Source organism: Antechinus flavipes, chromosome 4 (genome assembly GCF_016432865.1).
Source record: "Antechinus flavipes isolate AdamAnt ecotype Samford, QLD, Australia chromosome 4, AdamAnt_v2, whole genome shotgun sequence".
Classification (NCBI taxonomy): domain Eukaryota; kingdom Metazoa; phylum Chordata; class Mammalia; order Dasyuromorphia; family Dasyuridae; genus Antechinus; species Antechinus flavipes.
The window spans coordinates 222,922,122-222,939,591 of NC_067401.1; the positions used below are offsets into that span (position 1 = coordinate 222,922,122).

General features: G+C 33.4%; 1 pseudogene; it reads left to right on the top strand.

Annotated features, from left to right (window-relative positions):
* The first annotated feature begins 629 nt into the window (after window positions 1-629).
* LOC127559346 (zinc finger CCCH domain-containing protein 15-like) lies at window positions 630-1,880 on the top strand (annotated as a pseudogene).
* Window positions 1,881-17,470: the final 15,590 nt, after the last annotated feature.

Genomic DNA, 17,470 nt, shown 5'->3' on the forward strand with positions numbered 1-17,470 from the left:
CTATGAAAGGATTGGTTCTTCTCAGTGGTTCAGTGATACAAAGCAATCTTAATAGACTTTGTACAGCAAATGTCATCTACATTCAGAAAAAGAACTATGGAGATGGAATATAAGTTAATACCCGCTAGTTTATTTCTTTTTTTCTGTTTTCTTTTTAAATCTCTTATGTTTTTCCCTTTTGTTTTGATTTTTCTCTCTCAACATGATTCATAAATCAATGTATATTAAAAATAAATAATTAAATGAATGAAAAATAAATAAAAGAATGGGGAAGGAGTTATAAAAGTGAGGGCAGATGAAGAGAGGCAGTGACTAGAAGCAAAATAAAATTTGAAGAAATACAAAATAAAGGGAGAGAAGAAAAAGGAGGAGGTGGAAGAGAAGGAGGAGGAGGAGAAATACAACAAGGAGAAGGAGGAGATAGTAGAGGAGAAGGAGAAAAAGAAAATTGGATGGAATTATAAATATGAATATGAATGAGATGAGCTTGTCCATAAAATGGAAGTGATTAGAAGAATGGATTAGAAATGAGAGTTTTTCTGCAAGTTGCAGTGGCCTTCTTCCCTTTCCTTATTCCCTTCCATTTGGGCTTGTGCAGTGCAAAGCTTTGAACCTGGACCCTCTCTGCCATGCCTTCCAAAAACAGTTTCAGGTTGGGGGGCATCAAGAAAGTGGAGCAGAAAAAGAAGAAAATTATTGAGGACAAAGCTTTTGGTTCAAAGAATTAAAAAGTGGTGAAGCAATAGAAGTTCTTCAAGGCTGTGACTCATCAAGGTAAATTTAGTCAACAAAATCCACAATAGGCTACACAAAATAAAAATGGAAGGGGATAAAAAATTGAAGGAAGATGACAAGAAGAAAGAACTTCAGGAGCTAAATGAACAATCCAAACCAGCAGTTATTGATGAAAAAGTAAGTAAAGGTGTCGATCCCAAATCAGTAGTATGTGTATTCTTCAAAGAAGTTCAATGTAAAGAAGAATTAATGTAAGTTTTTCCATGATTTATCTCTGGAAAGAAAATGTAAAAAACAAAGTGTCTGTATAGATGCAAGAGATGAAGAACTTGACAATAGACAATTGGATGAGAAAACGCTAGAAATGGTGAACAAGAAGTATGGTGAGTCAGAAAAGAAAGAAAAAACTGAAAACTTAAATAGTTTCCAATTATTTTCTTGTTATTGTTGAAAATAGTATACCTGGTTTTGGGTTTGCTCTGGAAATCTTGATAATTATATATATTATCATACTGTTCTTTCTAGTTTCGTATTAAAATATGAAAAAGAAAGAAGAAAAAGAAGATGAAATTTCATTGGAGGATTTAATAGAGTGTTCTGCCTTAAAACCAAATGTTACAAAATCATTTTATAATCTTTTCTTGCATGAAAGAAAAGGAAAAGAAAAGAAAAGATTGATAAACTTGAAAAAGATATTGAAAAAAAGAAAAGCAGACTTTAAAACAGGAAAAGCACTAGTGATCAGTGGCCATGAAATATTTGAATTTCATCCTGAGCTGGTTGATGATGTTGATAAAGCAGATGATATCCAGTACACTCAAGGTACAGGTGGTAATGAGATTGAAGATCTGGTAAGAGTTAATGAAATTTACTCTTTGATTTGAGCCAGTATATTTTAAAGGACATGGATGAGGCTAATATTATTGTGACTAGTTTTGAAAGATTCTGTATATATATTTCAGTAAAGAAAGATGAAAATAAATGAAGTGAAGCTCCAGGAGGATGGGCAGAAAATGTGATTTGAAAGAAAATAATGAAGAACAGAAAAATGGAGTTATTGATGCTGTTCCTGTTGATGAAAACCTTTATACTTGGAGGATTTGGATGAACTAGAAGAGTTAAACATTCTTGATCTAGAGGAATGACAACAAGCAAGTCAAATGAAAAAAATTTTCAGTTCAGCATAAATTGAAATTGACTCAATTATTTTCTCTTCTCTAAAATTCATAAACAGGATGTTTATGGTTTCTTACACTGATTTTGGGAAGGTTCCCTTTCTTCCAAACAAACAAACAAACAAGAAGTAATATTCACCTTATCACCTCTATTCTGACATTGACTAAAGCTAAGTTCAGAATAGGTCATAAGAAATCTGAAATATAATTGTCATTGCAAAAAAGATTTTGCAAATAATTGAAGTAGAAAATGTAACTGCTTTTTTTCCAACTTGTGAGTTTCATTGGGAATGTTATTATCAAGTACAACATACATATTGAAAATATCCCTCATATAAGTTGCATCTTTTTAATGAGTGATTTGATTTAACTTGTATTTATGTATTAAAAAAAAAAGATTGCCTAAAATGAGAGCACTGTACTGTGATATGCTTTCTAGAGCCCCCAAATTGGGGTGTCAAAATATACCATCTGAACTAGCTCTCTGGAGGATTTTAGGACCAGCCCGAGTCCTTAGTCTTAGTGTAGGATTGAAGAAGGCAGGAGACTCATGAGGATGGTCAAAGGTGGACTCTGTTTATTTCAAGTTCTCTGAGCCCTTCAATACCTTAGTAGGATTATATCACTACAGCACACTGAGCAAGTGCCAATTATATCCCTATATCACCACAGCACAATTGCATGTGTTAATTGTAAACATCTTGCTATTGATGTGTAAATTCCTCTAACTGTAAGTATCCCTTCCTTCAAATAGAACACAGGTGGTCAAGCTCTCCCTGACATCTCAGGAAGGCCAAGAGCCCTTAGGGGAGATGGGGAACCAAACCAGACATTGTCAGCAGGTTCCTTCTGGGCGGAAAGGTCTTATACCTTACGCAGAGTTCCCCCACTATGTGCAGCCCTTTATACTGTACTTCATAAATAGACTACTTATACAGGATTGGATTTCTTTAGATAATTAATCAAATGAACATTAAAGATTCCGATTCTTTAAACCTTTAAATGCTCTCTGCAAATGATTTTAAATTTTCCCTCCACCTTTTTTGCCAAGAAAGTTGTAAACAAAGACCATCAACTGTTAAAACTTTTTTTAAAATGAGAATTTAATAATATGTTGTTTAAAAGAGACATATTTGAAACAGAAAGACATATACAGTGTTAAGATAAAGTGCTAGAGAAGAATTAATGTGCTTTAATTAAGCTAAAAAAAGGTGTGTGTGGGGGTAACAGTCACAATCTCAGACAAATACTGAACGAATTAATTAAAAGGAATGATCAGAGAAACTACATTTTGTTAAAAAGATATTATAGAAAATCATGTGATATCAAAAAGTTTTACAAGTTTCTCTGATAATGTCTTCATTTATCAAATATATGCTGAGTATAGAACTGAGTCAATTTTATAAAACATAAGTGTCATTCCCTAATTTATAAATGGTCAAATGATGTAAAGAGGAAGTTTTCAGAAGGAGATATTAAAGTCATATTGTTATGGGAGCAACCTGCTAGTGGCTGCTGGGGATCTAATTCTGACCAACAGAACAGATCCCTTCATGTGAGAGGATGATAACAATATAAGGAGACTGAGAGGCAGTTGCATTCTCTGACCTCTCTCCTCTTCTCTCTTGCCTCCAGTTTATTTAATTCTCAATCCACAAGCAACATCTGCATTAGTAAAGGCTGATTTGCAATTCCTTCAGGGGTGTTATGATTCACAGCTGTGGGAGCTTTTCTTTTCTTTTCTTTCTTTTAATTTTCTGATTAACATTTTTTTTGTTTATTTTTTAAACTTTTTATTGACAGAACCCATGCCAGGGTAATTTTTTTACAACATTATCCCTTGCACTCACTTCTATTCCAATTTTTCCCCTCCCTCCCTTCACCCCCTCCCCTAGATGGCAAGCAGTCCTTTACATGTTGAATAGGTTACAGTATATCCTAGATACAATATATGTGTGCAGAATCGAACAGTTCTCTTGTTTCACAGGGAGAATTGGATTCAGAAGGTATAAATAACCCAGGAAGAAAAACAAAAATGCAAGCAGTTTATATTCATTTCCCCATGTTCTTTCTTTGGGTGGAGCTGCTTCTGTCCATCTTTGATCTATTGAAACTGAATTAGCTCTCTTTATCAAAGAGATCCACATCCATCAGAATACATCCTCAAACAGTATCGTTGTTAAGGTATATAATGATATCCTGGTTCTGCTCATTTCACTTAGCATCAGTTCATGGAAGTCTCACCAGTCCTTTCTGTATTCATCCTGCTGGTCATTTCTTACAGAACATTAATATTCCATAATGTTCATATGCCACAATTTACTCAACCATTCTCCAATTGATGGACATCCATTCATTTTCCAGCTTCTGCCACTACAAACAGGGCTGCCACAAACATTTTGGCACATACAGGTCCCTTTCCCTTCTTTAGTATCTCTTTGGGATATAAGCCCAGTAGAAACACTGCTGGATCAAAGGGTATACACAGTTTGATAACTTTTTGAGCATAGTTCCAAATTGCTCTCCAGAATAGCTGGATGTGTTAACAATTCCACCAACAATGTATCAGTGTCCCTGTTTTCAGTGGGAGCTTTTCAAGAATTGACCTGCCCCTTCACACTTAGGCATGGTCCTTAATATCATATGAAAAAAGTCATTATTGATTGGAGAAAGATAAATTAAAACAACTTTGAGTAATAATTCATATCTCTCAAAATGACAAATATTAGAGATGATAAGGGAAAAATAGGCATACTAATGAATTATTGGTTAAGCAGTAAATCTGCCCAACCATTCTGGAGAACAATTTGAAAATAGGTCCAATGTGCTGCAAAACTCTGCATACACTTGACCCAGCAATACCGCTACTAACTCTATATCCCAAAGTGATAAAGAACAAAGGAAAAAAGACCTGTATGCACAAAAATATTACAGTTCTCTTGTGTGCTTCCTTTTTTGTGTCAGAGAATTGGAAAAGAAGATACTAATTATTTGAGGAATCATTGAACAAGTTGTGGCAGATAATTATGAACGAGTATTATTATATTGAGGGAGACGACAAATGGGCGGATAGTTTCAGGAGGAAAAATGGCAAGATATATATGAATTAATGAAAAGTGAAGTGAGAACTGGAAGACCACTGTGCACAGTAAGAGCAATGTTATAATGGCAATAAGACTTGGATACTCTGATCACTACAATGATCCAAGACATTCCAAAGGTCTCATGATAAAAATATGCCATCCACTTCCAGAGAGGGAAATGATGAACTCTGAGTGCAAATTGAAGTATAATTTTCCAACTTTCTTTATTTTTCTTGCTTTTTAAAAAGATATAGTTTATACAAAAATATACATTTCACATGTATAATTGATATCACATTACTTTTCTTCTCAGTGGCTGTGGAACAGATGGAGGGAGAAAAAAGGGAAGGATTTTTGAAGCTCAAATTTTAAAAAAGAAAATAATTTAAAAGAAAAGAAAAAAGTGATTGAGAAAGATTTACTGTTAAAGATGGGTTTTAGTTGGGACTTGAAGGAAGACAGGGAAATGAGTAGGTGGAGTTAAGAAAAGATTGAAGTCTTGAAAGACAGACAGAGAAAATATCTGGAGCTGAAAGGTGAAGTGTCTTGTTTGTGGAAGAGCCAAGAAGTCAGGATCACTAGAATAAAGAGTATGTGATGGGCAATAAAATGTAAGAAAGCAGATATGTTAGAATTTCTGGAGGCAACAGGGAATCACTGAATGTATTTAGTAAAAAAAAAAAACTGACATTTTTAGACTTCTGATTTAGGAAAATAATTTGGGGCAAATAGTAGAATTGCTTAGCAGCAGTGAGAGTGAGAGCCTCATTGATGTTATGTAAAATAAGTTTGTAGTTGACTCAGTCAGAAATATATATATGATTTTCTTCATCTTCATTTACCAGGACATGTATAGGAGCCAAAGAGGTGCATGGTGGGACTGAACCAAGACTGAGGTTTGGAAGGGCATAATTGCTGGCATGATAAAGAGAAGAAGTAGAGATTCAAGAGAAGAGGGAAGTGTAGAGTTGAATTAATCTATCAAAGAGTCAAAATGGAAACAAAACAGAAAGTATACAGTGAGATGAAAATGACCAGAGAAAAAATTTAGAGATTAAGTAGTTAGAAACATGGTGTGGGTAAAGAGTAGGGTTTGTAAAGAAAGGAAGAAGGAGAGATGAAAAGCTAAGAGGTAATAATTAGAAAAATGGATTTTGGAATTCTTTAATAACATCAAGGTTATAAATTTGTGGGGGATGGCAAAATCAAGAATATGCCCATCTTTGGGGTAAAGGAGATTGGATAGGGAAATAACTAATGGATGGTGAGTAACTAAAGAATTGAGTGGCTATGTAGTTTGAGGGAGAGTGAATATATATGTGTAGAAATAGCTTAGCAAGAGACTAGGAGTTGGGAAGGAGAGAAAAGCTGTGAGTCATACACCAAACTCATTGAAGAAGGAAAGGAACTGACTTGCAATCTGTAGACAATGACTATCAGGATTTTGTTTGAATGGTAGATATGAACATCACTAAACTCAAAGGAAGAGGCTACTGTTACTGATGGAGGTTAAGGGGAAAATCTGGAAGTGGAAATGCGGAAGAAATATTCTAACTCACCCCACCTCAACTAGTGAGCCAAATAGAATGAATGAAGATATAGCCAATGGAAAGGGTGACCAGTGAGGCTGTGTCATAGAGAGAGGCAGTTTTCAGTAATAACTGATAGACCACAAGAGTAGGAGAGGAAAAGTTAAATATAAAGGGAAGTTTCTTGCCCATGGCATTCCATAAAGCAAAGTGTAAGCGCTGGGTGATTTTTTAAAATAGTATTTTATTTTCATCCTAGTTGTATGTCAAGAAAAATTTTAGCATTAATATTTGCAAGGTTGTGAGTTCTAAATTTTTCTCCTCCCTTCCTACCCTTTCCTCTTCTGAAGATGGTAGGCATCACAAAGTAGTTTATACATGTACAAAAATGTAAAACATATTTCCATATTAATCACAATTATAAAGAAGAAATAGATCAAGAGGAAAACATAAAAGAAAGAATAAAGTGAGGGGGGAAAAGCTTTGATCCATATTCAGAATCCATCAGTTCTTTATCTGGTTATGGATGAACTGGTTGATTTTAAGTTGAAATTTGGGGATGGGAAAGTGTGTGTAAGGTCACTCAGATCACACAAGATGGGGCTCTGGGGTGGGGGAGGGGTCTGTGGACCTTCAATTGCAGATGGAGGTCCTCAGTTCTATTGAACACATAAGACCAGGTTAACAGAGTTAATGTAACAATATGGCATGGTTCTATAAAACAGTGTCAAAAATGTTAAACCTCAGACTAATGAGATTAAATACAAGATAGGATCTTTACTTAGGGTGTTGGAATGATGATATTTGAGGACAGAAATGGCAGAACTGTTCCCTTTTTCTTTTGTTTTTTTTTTTTTTTTCTCTGTAAAGGAGAAAAAGCTTTACATTAAAAAGAAGAAAACAAAGTGACTAAGAGAGAATAAAGTAAGTAAGAGAGATAAGTAAATTAGGAAGAATAAGAGAAATCCTTAACTTACCCTGATGAATTCAAATGTTACTTAAGGAAAGCATTGATGTAAGTTGATTGTTGAAATATTATCAATGATATTTGAAAGATCTTGAAAAACAACAAAATTAGCACAAGAATCGGGGAAGCAAATTTCATGATTTTCAAAGAAAAGAAAGAGATTGGAATCTAAATGATCAGTCAATGAGTTTGTATTCCTTTCCAGAGGAAACTCTAAAAAAAGAAAATGTGATTTCCGAGTACCTGAATAGCTTCATCAAAAAACTACTCTGCTATGCTAAACCTGTTTCTTTTGTTAATTGAGATCTAGTTCAACTAAATGTTAGCAAAATTTTTGAAAAAAATATCTCAAACTATTTTTATGATTCAAAAATGGATGAACTCAAAGAATAATTGTTAATGGTTAAGTGACAGTATTGAAAGAGCTCTCTAGTGGAGCAATGTGGGGATCTGTGCTTGGCCATGTGATATTTAATACTTTGTTTTGGTTTCTTTTTACCAACAATTTGGCTAAGGACATAGATGTTATACTCATCAGATTTGGAAATTATGTGAAGTTGAGAGGGATGGAACACACAATGAACAAAGTGAGGGGTTTATCTTAATTTTTTTTTTAGCCTGATAGATTGGAACAGTTTGCTGAATATAATATAATATCCTTTATGGTTTGAGCTGGATGATGTCTGTTGATGTCCAAATTCTATGTCTCTGCTATTTCAACTTCAATACATAATTTTGTTAAGTTAGAATTAAAGTACATGACAAGGGCAATTTGATGAACCTGGAAGGCAGATTAGGCCTAACATATTAAGAACTTTTAGATGAGAAACAGAAGTTTATGTTTTATCCTAAAGTCATTAGGGAGTCACTGAAGGTCATTGATTAGCAGAGGTCGGATATGTAATTTACAAATACAACTTTGGCAGCAATTTGGAGGAACTTGATAAAATCTTTTAAATATATTTGAAATGAAAGTGGCCTACCTGGTCCTGATATAAAACTATATTATAAAGCAGCAGTCACTTAAACCATTTGATATTGGCTAAGAAATAGACTAGTTGATCAGTGGAATAGGTTAGGTTCACAGGATAAAATAGTCAATAACAATAATAATCTAGTGTTTGACAAACTCAAAGACCCCAACTTTTGGGATAAGAATTCACTATTTGACAAAAACTGCTGGGAAAATTGGAGATTAGCGTGGCAGAAACTAGGTATGGACCCATACTTAACACCATGCACCAAGATAAGATCAAAATGGGTTCATGATTTGGCATAAAGAATGAGATTACAAATTGATGAGAAGAACATAGGATAGTTTACCCCTCAGACCTATGGAAGAGGAAGGAATTTATGACCAAAGAAGAACTAGAGATCATTATTAATCACAAAATAGAAAATTTTGATTATATCAAATTGAAAAGTTTTTATAGAAACAAAACTAATGCAGACAAGATTAGAAGGGAAGCAATAAACTGGGAAAACATTTTTACATTCAAAGGTTCTGATAAAGGCATCATTTCCAAAATATATAGAGAATTTACTCTAATTTATAAGAAATCAAGCCATTCTCCAATTGATAAATGGTCAAAAGATATGAACAGACAATTCTCAGATGAAGAAATTGAAACAATTTCTAGCCATATGAAAATGTGCTCCAAGTCATTATTAATGAGATAAATGCAAATTAAGACAACTCTGAGATACCACTGACACACCTGTCAGATCAGCTAGAATGACAGGGAAAGATAATGCGGAATGTTGGAGGGGATGTGGGAAAACTGGAACACTGATACATTATTCTTGGAATTGTCAATATACCCAGCCATTCTGGAGAGCAATTTGGAACTATGCTCAAAAAGTTATCAAACTTTTTGTTTGGAATTCAGTTCCAATTGATCAGTGATGAACAGAATCAGCTACACCTAGTGAAAGAAGACTGGGAAATGAATGTGGACTTCTTGCATTTTTGTTTTTCTCCCAGGTTATTTTTACCTTTCCAAATCCGATTTTTCTTGTGCAACAAGAGAACTGTATAAATATATACACATATATTGTATTTAAGATATACTTTAATATGTTTAACATGTATGAGACTGCCTGTCATCTAGGGGAGGGGTGGAGGGAAAAAAGGGAAAAGTTGGAACAGAAATGTTTGCAAGGGTCAATGTTAAAAAATTATCCATGCATATGTTCTGTCAATAAAAAGCTATAATAAAAATATATATTTGAAATATGCATTGAGAGCAGATGAATTCAATTCAAAATCAGACATGAGGGTGGAGATGATACAAAAGATGTTTCAGGATTAAAAAATAAAGAATCAACCCAGGAATTATATGAACACAATTCCAAAATACTGTTCACACAAATAAAGTCAGATCTATTGGTCATGGGTAAGATAGGCTACTATAATAAATAATAAAATTTAAAATAACAATAAAATAGTAAATATGATGAAATATAATGTAATAGTATAATAAAATGACAATTCTACCTACATTAATCTACTTATTTAGTGCCATACCAAAGTGACAAAAAATTGCTTTACAGAGCTAGAAAAAATAATTTTAAAATTTATCTGGAAAAAGAAAAGGTCAAAAATATCAAGGGAATTAATGGGGAAAAAAGACAAAAGAAAGTAGCCAAGCTGTACCAGTTTTGAACTAAATTAAAAAGTGGCAATTTTCAAAACCATTTGGTCCTGACAAAGAACTGGAGGGGGGATCAATGGAATAGGTTAAGAGATAAAAATTCACTATTTGACATTAAACTATTTGGAAAACTGGAAAATAGTATAACAGAAAATAGATATTGAACCAACATTTCACACCCTATATAAAGATAGGGTCAAAATGGTTTCATGATTTAAACTTAAAGGGCAATATAATAAGCAAATTAGAAGAGCAAGGGATAATCTACTTCTTAAATTTTTGGTGAAGGGGCGAATTTATGGTCAAAGAACTAATGTACATTATGGAATGTGAAATGGATAATTTTGATTACATTAAATTAAAGAGTTTTTGCATTCAAAAAAACTAATACAGACAAGCTTACAAGAGAAGCAGAAAGCTGGAAGAAACAATTACAACCAATGTTTCTGATAAAGTGCTCATTTCTCAAATATATAGAAAACTGAGTCAAATTTATAAGAATACAAGTCTTTACTCAAATGATAAAAGCTCCAGGATGTGAACAGACAATTTTCGGATGAAGAAATTAAAGTAATTTCTAGGCATATAAAATGTTCAAAATCACTATTGAGAAAAGAAATATAAATTAAAACAACTCTGACATACCACTTCACATTCATCAGATTGACTAGGATGACAGGAAAATATAATGATATTAGAGGGAATGTGGGAAAATTGGGAAATTAGTTTATTTTGGTGTGTTGGAACTGTGTACTGATCCAATCATTCTGGAGAGCAATTTGGAACTGTGCCCAAAGGGCTATTAAACTGTGCAGTATCACTATTGAGTCTGTATTCCAAAGAGATCATGAAACAGGGAAAAGACCTACATGTATAAAAATGTTTGTAGCAGCTCTTTTTGTAGTGGCAAGGAACTAGAAATGGAGTGGATACCCATTGATTGGGGAATGACTGAATAAATTATAGTATATGAATGTAATAGAATATTATTGCATTATAAGTAAAAAATAGAGCTCAGAAGAACTGATATTTAAAACACTTCAAGTACAAAGTTAGTTCTAACTCAAGTCCTATTTTTACCCAATTTTATCCAGGCATAATAGAGGTCAAGTTTTATCTTTATTTGTAAAGTATGTCAAATTCCAGGATAGATATGAGCTTCATTTAGATCTTTTTCAACTTTAGAATTGTATATGCTGCTTATAAACCCTGGAGTCAGGAGAACCTGAGTTCAAATCTGGTCTCAGAGATTTAGCTTAGAGATTTAGACTAGCTCAATGACCCTGAGCAAGTCACTTAACCCTGACTGTTTAAACAAAAAGTAAACCAGAATTGTATATGCCTAAAAATTGGTCCAAGAAACTCCTTAATCAAAATTTTATAAAATTTGCTGACCTAAAACAATAAATTTTGACAAAAGTCCATAAAAGTAACTTGTTATTTAGTTTTCACCATTCTTTTTCTCAGGCCCACCTCATTTTTTCCCTGATCTTATGGCTTTTTTTGAAAGGAATATAAACATAAAGTCTTTTTGATATCTTACACATATTTCTAGCATCAATGATGCTGATAGCAATAGCAGCAGCAGAAGTAGCACTAACAGTAGTAGGAGGAGAAGGAGAAGGAGGAGGAAGAGAGTAGTAGTAATGTAATAGGGAGATGTGTACTCCATACATATAAAGAAATCTCCTTGCAGAATGGATAGATGAGAAAAGTTTGGCAACTGAAGCAGACAATTGAAATGCTAGTAAACATTTATATAATGTTTTAAAACTTACAAGACACAATAAATATTTTATTTCATGTGATCCTCAAAATAACCTCATGAGGTAGGCTCTATTTTTATTTCAATTTTACAGATGAAGAAATTTGATCCTGAAGAGATTAAATGACATACCGTGCACAACATATTTTATCTGTGTTGACTTTAAAATCATGTTTTCCTAACTCTTAAAAATAATGTTTTAGGGGCAGCTAGATGCTGCAGTGGATAGAACATCAGCCCTCAAGTCAGGAGGACCTGACCTCAGACACTTAACATTTCCCAGCTCTATGACAGTGGGCAAGTCACTTAAGCCCAATTGTCTCCAGGGGAAGAAAAGAACAATATTTTATACATAACACCAAATCAAGTGTTTTTAATACTTTTCTTGGTCTACTGAAAGAGAAGACAGAAGTAAAAATAGCTTGTTCAAAGAGTAACAGTATTAGTAGTCACTATTCTTAAATTGAAGCATCCCAGGTTCTACCATATACCATTTTAAGGATCCTTGTCTCTAAAACCCTTCATTTCAAAATCTTAATCCTCAGCCCATCATGTCTCATCAGTATAATCTATTCCACTGTGACCCAATTAAATCAGTCTGATCAAATTTACAGGCAGTATTGATAAAAATTAGAAACTTAGGATCACTATTGTATTTCCATCACTCATATGAATAAAGATGGAAGAGGAGGAAGAACCCCTGAAATTAAAAATACAAGAGTGTCTATATAATCATATTGAAATTTTATAAAGCTTTTAAAAACTGCAATGATATATTTGGAACATCCTATATTTTGAGCTATTTGATAATTCAATATTTTGGTCATGTGGGGTTTGAATACCAAAAGAAAATTTAAACAGATGTATATAAAGTTAAATGTAAGCATTTCTTTCTCCATAATTCTTGGGACAATTTCTAAATTATGCATAACTAGAATAGATGGATAGTTTGATATTATTGCCAATTAAAGTGATGACAAATTAATTGGAAACATTTTTACAATCTCCCTCCATTTCAGCAAAGTTTTGGGTTTTAACAAATTTTCAATCATTTAAAAAATTCTATAATATTTGTCTTTGTGAAAATTGAACTTAAAAAGATTTTAAAAACTGAATTATAATGATAAAAATAGTATAATCTAAACCAGGCATTGATGAAATAAAGGAAGAAAAGAGGAAAAAAAGACAGAAGAAATTTCAGAAACTCCCTATGTAACAGATTATATTTATATGTATTTCATATGGATGTATTGCAGTTCTTATACTTATTGCCACAAATTTATATTTTAGTTTTTTTGTTTTTTTGTTTTTTTACTATTAATAGTGCCACCTTCTGGACTCCTTTGAAGTGACACCTGCCAACTATTGGCAGCTATCCTGTGCTCTGACTTCTGTCAATTATCATCATTAATTCAATTCAAATCAGTTCAATTTAATTCAACAAACATTTATTCAGCCCTACAGTGTACACATCTCTATACTGGAGGAGATAAAATGATGAATATAAGACTCATTTTTTTAAACCCATATACCTTACAGTTTCATATATTTATCCCCATCTCCATTTTCTCCAAAAAAAAAATTAATAAAACAAAACAAAGAAAACTTACCTAACATCAATCCTTTCTTCCTTGAGAAGTAAAATTGCTTCATGGTTATAAAATTTACCTGCTCAAAACAATGAACATCAACTACTGAAAGAAGTTACAAAGCAAAACATATTCCACTTTTTAGATATCTTTCTGCTTTTAACAAATTGTTTTTAATATGCCACACAGAATTTTTTCAATTAATAAGTATTTAATTAAAGCATATTCCCCTACATTCACATGTATGGCTTCTTTATCTATTTTTCAAAGGTATGAAAGAATCCAGACAAATGAATTCAAAAGTATAAATCACAAGCAAAAAATTTTTGTTTGTTTTTAACATTTGTCCATATATTTCTTAGACATACAGGAACAACTTGTGTGTGTGTGTGTGTGTGTGTGTGTGTGTGTGAGAGAGAGAGAGAGAAAGAGAGAAAGAGAGAGAGAGATGCACCAAAATAAGAATTCTGAGATAGTGTGGAAGAATAATAGCAATTTCTAAGAAGGTTTTACATGTACATTTTACAAAACACAGAAGAACATATGAAATTATATTTTAAAAAAACAAGACTAATTACCAACATTTTGCTAAATGTGTTGCACGCAAATATCAGTTCAAGTTTGGAAATTACTATCATCAGAATTTAGCAAGACTTTTTTATGCCTCAACTGTTGAATCAATTGTGACCAATTCCTGCCCTTGCCCCAAGGGCATTCAAGTTTTAATTCAGCTTAATAACTAATGGTAATACAGAGATAGAAATGAGACTATATTCTACTCTCAGGAAGTTAGATTTTGTTTTACATGTAAATTGATTTGTTACTTCATCAATGTGAGTATTGTCTATAACCATGCCTCACATAGGAAGACCTAGACAAATGTAAACCAAGATAAGTGAATGTGGATGGGTTATGACTTCTTTAGTCCATATAGACAGAATCTATTGGACTTTTCTTACATCTTCTTGTCAATCCAGGAAGACACTGTTTGTTCATCACTAAAATCTCAACTTTATTAAATGACTCCTCATTTTCTTTTTCACATACATCTTCACTCATACATAGTTTTGACTTTTTTTTTCATTTCTCAAAATAATTTCTTACTTAAAATATATTTACTATATTTCTCTTTGTCCATCAGATGATATTCATTTTCAATTTTGGAAGGGAGACTTAATGTTTCCTAACTTACACTCATACAACAGGAAATGAATGTTTTTACAAGAAAGATTTTTATTTCAGGGAAAAGATTGGGAATATTTAAAAAACTTTGAAGTGGGTGAGGGGGGCAGAACCAAGATTGTGGAGAGAAGAGAGGAGACTTGTCTTTTTCTGAGATCTCTCCATGACTCTCAAATTAACAGCAAATCCAGCCTCTGAACTGGTTTTGGAGTGACAGAATCCATGAATATTGGGAGTGTAACAAATTCAGGAGAAGATAATTTTAAAGACTTTCAAAAAAGATCTGTTTCAATCAGGTAGGGAGGGAGGCAGGCCAAGCACAAGCAAGCAGAGATGCTTAGTGCAGACAGCACATACCCTGGAGCAGTATGGGCTCTGCACATCAGAGAATCTACTGGCAGTAATCTACAGCAGTATTGGCTACTCTTCCCTGGTTGCAAGCCAATAGATAACAGAATAGTTATAAGACACTCAACACAAATACAAAAACCAAATAGTGAACCCCAAAAGACTAGAATCACACAGGACCTGACCATGCCTCTTCAGTACCACAAGTTAGTCATCACTGACTCAGCATAACCGCTGCCACTTGTAGAGGAAGTCTGGACAATCCCTCTCTTGCCCTAAAAACAAACCTCAACTTAAAAAAAATGAGCAAAAAAGCAAACAGAACTCTGACCATAGACAGTTTTTAAAGTGAAAGAGAAGAACAGATTTCAAACCCTGAGGTCGCTAAAAACAAATCATCTCCAGATGAAGTCCCAAAGGGTGATATAAATTGAACCCCATATGACAAAGCTCTCTTGGAAGAAATTAAAAAGGATCTTAAAAGAGAGCTGGGGGTTAGAGCCAAGATGGCAGAGAGGACACAAGTTTCTTTCTGTGCTCTCCTTTTACTCTCACACTAATTATGAAATTCAGCCTCTGAAATAGTGCTGGACTGGAAGAATCCATGAATATTCCCCATGAATATTGGGAATGCAGCAAATTACCAGCAGAAGATAATTTCAAAGATCACCAGAAAATATCACCAGGCACAAGAAGTGGCCAGCTGAAGGCAGGGACGCAGAGCACAGAGCAGTGCACACTGAGCAGACCTGGGGCAGGATGTGATCTACACAGGGCAGTGCAGACTCCACAGAGTGGTGCAGACTCTGTTTGCAGAGAATCTACAGGGAGGACTCTACCACAGTGGGGGCTACTCTGCTCTGGTTGCAAGGCAGTGGATCAGCAGAGAAGTTATAAAACATCGAACACAAACACAAAATGTTAAGAGTGAACCCCAAAGCATAGGAGTCTCATGGGACCTGGCCACACTCACCCAGCACTGAGAATGATTCAACACAATTTCAGTGCCATGGCTGTCACTTCCTGGTGCCTGTAGAGTAAGTTTAGAAAGCATTCCTTGCCCTAAAACCATATTGCAACTTTTAAAAAAAAATGAGTAAAAAAGCAAAGCAAACTCTAAATAGAGAAAACTTCTATGGTGACAGAGAAGAACAGGTTTCAAACTATGAGGAGACTAAAAGCAGATTGTCTCCAGATATAACCTGGTCCCCACCACACAAGGTTCTCCTGGAAGAAAATACAAAGTATCTTAAAAGAGAGCTAGAAGAAAAATGGGGAAATGAAAGAGAAGCTCTGCAAGAAAGTATGGAAAAGGCATATAACTTGTTAAAAGAAAAATTTGATAAAGTGGAAAAAAAAAATAACTCCCTGAAAAACAGAGTATGTGAAATGGAAAAGGAAAAGAATTCCCAAGGAAACAAAATTGGTGATTTAGAAAAGGTAAAAAACTCCCAGGAAAATAAAATTTGTGAAATGGAAAAAGAAAATTAAATCCTTAAAAAAAATTTGTGAAATGGAAAAAAATGCATAGAACAAAACAACTCATTTAAAAACTCAGTTGGACAAATACAAAAAGAAGTAAAAAAAAAAGTAAATGAAAAAAATTCATTAAAAATCAGAAATGAACAAATGGAAATGAATGACTCGATGAGATATCAAGAATCAGTCAAACAAAACCAAAAAAATGAAAAAAAAAGGAAAAAAGTGTTAAATATCTACTTGGGAAAAAAACTTACCTGGAAAATAGACTAGGAGTGATAATCTAAGGATTATTGGACTCCCTGAAAACCATGATGAAAAAAAGAGTCTAGACACTATGTTTTAGGAAAGCATCAAAGAGAACTGCCCTGACATCATAGAATCAGAAGGTAAAATAGCCATTGAAAGAATTCACTGAACATCTCCTGAAAGAGACGTCAAAATTAAAACAAAAAGTAATTGGAAACTAAACAATCTCATCCTAAAGAATGAATGAGTGAAACAGCAAATCATAGACACAATCAATAATTTCACCAAGAGAATGACAATAATAAATAAACATACCAAAATTTGTGGGATGCAGCCAAAGTGGTATAAGGGGAAATTTTATATCTCTAGAGGCTAACTTGCATAAAATAGAGAAAGAGAAGATCATTGGGCTTGCAACTAACAAAGCTAGAATAAGAGCAAATTAAAACCCACCCAAACAAATATTAAACTTGAAATTCTAAAAATGAAAGGAGAGGTTGATAAAATTGGAAGTAAAAAACCTATTGAATTAATAAATAAAACTAAGAGTTGGTTTTATGGGAAAACCAACAAAATAGATAAACCTTTAGTTAATTTAATTAGAAAAAGGAAAGAGGAAAATCAAATTGTTAGTCTCAAAAATGAAAAGGGAGAATTTTCCACTAATGAAGAAGAAATTAGAGCAATAATTAGAAGTTACTTTGCCCAACTTTAT